We start from the raw sequence: 5,000 nt of genomic DNA, 5'->3' as shown, positions 1-5,000 counted from the left end.
AACTATATATATATGTATATATATACAAAGTTAACTATATATATATATGTATGTATATATATAAAGTTAACTATATATATATATAGTTAAATATATATATATATATGTATATATATATATAAAGTTAACTATATATATAAAGTTAACTATATATATATGTATATATATATAAAGTTAACTATATATATATGTATATATATATATATATATAAAGTTAACTATATATATATAAAGTTAACTATATATATATATATAAAGTTAACTATATATATATATATATATATATATATATATATATATATATATATATATATATATATACGCAGTTAACGGTAGGCGAATAGATACGGTCCTTGCTTATCAAGCTAGAGATGACTTGTGTCGCTATAGTAAATAATTATATATATATATATATATATATATATATATATATATATATATATATATATATATACATATATACTAGCAAAAGTACCCGTCGTTGACGGGGTTCAAAAACAGCCTAAAGAAAATGGACTCTGATTTATGAAAGTATGGTACGTTATGAAAAGGAACGGTTGTAAAGAGATAGCTTCGAATTTGGGGGTATCAAAACCAAAGCAAAATATGATGAAAGTAAAAATCAAATAGATAAACCCCATAATTTATTATACCATACCTGTTAACACTGAAACACTTATCACAATATTCTGTGGATCTATATTAAAAAACCTTGTTAAACTTTGTGACATATTTCCATTCCATGGAGGTCAGGCGCGAACGAACACCCCATAATTTTATTATACCAAATTTCTTCAAACTGAAACATAATTATCAAAGTATACTTACGCAGATAGATATGAAAAGTCTTTATTAAAGTTTGTGCCTATTTCCATTCTATGGAGGCCAGGCGCGAACGCAGACCCCACAATTTTATTATACCATCCCTATTTAAGTTAAAACATACTTATAAAAGTATTATTATGTACCTCTATATCAAAAACACTTGTAAACGTTTTTTTTTTTTTAATTTTTTATTTCCATACTTTGTGGACCAGGCGCGTACGCAGACCCCACAATTTTAATGAACCACCGTACTGACAGATCAAACATACCCATTCCAGTGTCTAGATACATCTTCTATCATTATATGTAATTAGTTTTTAAGGTAGTCAACCATATAGGAGCCTATTCGTGACCAGACAGACAGACAGACACACACACAGACACACACACACACATATTCAGCTTTATATTATAGATATATATAAAGTTAAGTATGTGTATATACATATACTTATTCAGACTTACACCTGCATTTAAAAAACTTTTAAAATATGTTATATACAAAAAATGAATAGGGAAAAGAATTGCCCTACATCAAATTCTGGGGTATTTGTTTTCTTGCTAATGGAGTCAGAGATGGCTCTGTGGTCGTGTTCGAATCTCCCTACTGACGGTAATCGTGACAACCTGCACTGATGATTCCCAAAAGGATGAAACACTAGTGTCTTTAGGTATTTAAAAAATTATTATAGCAATAATTATGTCAGCCCTCATAAAAACTCGGTTCTTATTGTTGACCACTTTAAAGTTGAAATGTAAGTTGGTCACTTAAGCTCACATGCGCAGATAATTATATGTTATAATCATTAGATCACTCTGGGCGAACGTCTCGACATTTAATAATATATAATAATGATATTTCTCGCTGTTAAAGTTGGCCGTGTGCCTTTGTTCCTTGCTAATGAAATCAGAGATGGCTCTTATTTGTTATATATTGGCTTTTGTTTTTGTTTTTTTACTATAATTGTTTTGTGTTTTGTTCTCTTTTCAGGACTCCTTTTCCACACTGCTCAGATGTTAACATTTTAGGTACTTTTTTACCTAACCACAAACTACACTATTTCCTTTAAACTGACAACATCTATAGGTTTTAGACCAGTCATTCCCAACATGGGGCGCATGCCTCACAGGGGAGGGGCATGGCAATATTTTGGTGGGGCATGGGCAGGACGTGCACCCTTGGGCTTAATATATCATATTATATATTAAATATCACAAAGGGGAGGCATCAGGATTTTAAAAATGCCTAGGTGGGGCATGGCCCCAAATAGGTTGGGAACCACCATTATGCTGAATTAGACAATCTATTTTAACTTTGGTGGAGACAAGTAGTTTTCGAGATATAATGACATGCATTATGCACTGTAATTCACTGTTCTACGCATGCGCGATAAAAAAGTGTACTTCTTACCATACGACACTGTCACCCACCCCCAATGTTTTTTTGGTTTATAGTCTTTGCGGGTAGGTATGCTCAAAATATATATCAAGGTTGAACTTGGGGCAAATACTTGGACAGTCTCCCTCTCATAAAATGAGGTGTCTATTCCAAAAGCCGTTCTTACCATTAGGACGTTGGGGATGGGCCACCACCAACAACCATAGGTTAATTTTTTGCAAGGAGGTGGCATGCTTCAACCGGGCAACACAAGTTAACGTGTCCTGCTAGTTGTTGATATATTGTTGGCATTGGGCAAGATCACAGTGTAGTATCTGTTCTGATACTACACTTCACCTTTTCTGACCTCGATCAGTAGAGGAGAAATCCATCTAAACAGAGGCAATTTTTTATTTTTGTTCCTATCCAGAATGCCACTTTTGGGTGAGCTGGATTTCTCCTACATTAAAAACAGACCTTGTGTCTAACTCTGCCCTGGTGGAGAGGCAAGTAAATAGGAACATAACGATGATAGGAAATTTGGTTCCTTTTATGTGATATAGGGATCCCCATCCACCCCCACAAAAAAGATAATTGTAAAATCAAGGGTTTTTTTTTTACTTTCATAATCAAATAAAATATGGAATTTTTACTTGATTAAATAATTCGAAATAAGAAAAAGATTTTTGTTTTAATTTTATTTTAATTTATATCACTACGAAATAGGTAAAAAAATAAAAAATAAAAAACACAGTCCATCACTACAAATGAAAAAAAAATCATCAAATTTGTTTTTTGAGTAAATAATTCGATATAAAAAAAGATGATACTTATGCATCCATGTTACCGCATTAAAATCGTTATTTAGAAAGCCATTCTCAACAACAGGGAGGGTATTTTGTAACTATCTTCTACTTTCACCTAACAATTTAATTTAGATTTTGAAATATTTAAATTGTCGAATTCTGTTAATCAGTCAGCGTCATTTTTTTGTCTATAATAATAATGAGAAAACACGTTTACTTCATCATTTGAAGGAGAGTTTGAAGTATTTAAACTGTCAATTTCTGGTTATGATTAAAATCAAGCATTCTAATTCACTTATCTATCTGGACATGCGAAACACGGAATCCTTGGCATCGTTAATATTATATCAAGAAAAAGGAGAAATTAATCAGAATTTTTCAAACAAACAAAAAAGGAATGAGAGAAATTGCGATGTTTATTTAAATTTAAAAAAAAAATGGTACTCTTGCAGAGAAAAGACCGTGCTAAAATAATAACATTATTTCGAAATCCATTTTTAATATGGAGACAGAGTGTTTTTTTTTTTTTTTTTTTTTTTTTTTGTTTTTTAACTAATCTGTAGTTTAAACTAGCACTTTAATAAAAAAAAAAAGATACCGTGAATTTAATAATAGGAAAAAAACTTGCAGGGTCATTTCTCTACATACGAAGGGCGTGCAATAAGTAATGCCCCTGACCCATTTCCCATAGGAGTAGAGCAACGAAACTTGGCGCAGTTATTAGTCTTTCTCTACATAGGAACCACCCAGAGTTATGCATTTCTCACATCGTTTGATGCAGCTCTGGAGATCGTTTTTGTAGAACACCCCAGGTTGTCCTCCAACCACGACGTGACTTCAGAAATCAAGGTTGCATCATCTGGGAAACACTTTCCTTTCAAAAACAACTTCATGGCTGAGAAGAGGTGAAAGTCAGAGGGTGCAAGGTCAGGAGAGTAGGGAGGATGGGTGGATTTCATAACCACACGCCCGTGCTTCTGATCTGGCGACATGTGAGTTGTGGACCCGAGCATTGTCCTGCAGGTGGAGGGTAACTTTGCTGATCTTGCTCCGCCTCTTGATTTTGATAGCTTCCTTTAATTTCCTCAAAAGTGAAGCATAATAGGCTCCTGTAATTGTGGTACCCTTTGCCAGGAAATCTGTCATCACTACTCCGTCTTAGTCCCAGAAGACTGTGAGCATGACTTTGCCAGCAGAGGGCTGCACCCTTGCCTTCTTTGGAGGTGGTGAGTCCAAGTGCTTCCACTGCATTGACTGGGCTTTGGTCTCTGGATTATAATGATGGACCCAGGTTTCATCCTGTGTAATCAGTCTTTTGAAAAACTTTGACTCATCTTCTTGGCACATCTCCAAATTCATCTTTGAGCACTCAATACATTCTCGCTTCTGGAATGGTGTGAGCAATCTGGGAATCTATCCGGCAGACACCTTATGCATATGCAAATGGTCATGAATAATAGTTTCCACAGACCCTGTACTAATCTGGACATCTTGGGCTATTTGGCGAATACTAATGCACCGATCTTCCAAAATGGCAGCCTCAACTTCACGGACAGATGCCTCATCAATGGCAGAAGGGGGGCGACCAGGTCTGGGAGCTGTTTCCACAGACTTCCGGCCATGTTTGAATTCACTATGCCAGCGTTTTACAAGGTCATATGATGGGGCATTATCACCATAAGTTTCTTTCATTTCATCAAAAGTCTCCTGTGGTGTGCGTCCTTTCAAATACAAAAACCGGATCACTGCTCCACATTCAACAGGCTCCATTTCACACCTCAGTTCAAACATCTGTAAATCAGAAACCGCAATTAGTTCAGAGCTGTAATTTGCCACATAACTCGTAGAGATATAAATCATTGCACATGCAAAATTTCAGCTAGATCAGACAACTGGAAGTGGATCAGGGGCATTACTTATTGCACGCCCCTCGTAAATACCGGTATTGTCAAAACACTTATCCAAAAATAAATAAATCATAAAAATTATAC

This window comes from Euprymna scolopes, chromosome 24 (genome assembly GCF_053919585.1).
Source record: "Euprymna scolopes isolate OS-2025 chromosome 24, ASM5391958v1, whole genome shotgun sequence".
Lineage (NCBI taxonomy): Eukaryota > Metazoa > Mollusca > Cephalopoda > Sepiida > Sepiolidae > Euprymna > Euprymna scolopes.
The sequence above is the reverse complement of the archived record's forward strand: the minus strand, read 5'-3'. Positions refer to the sequence as shown.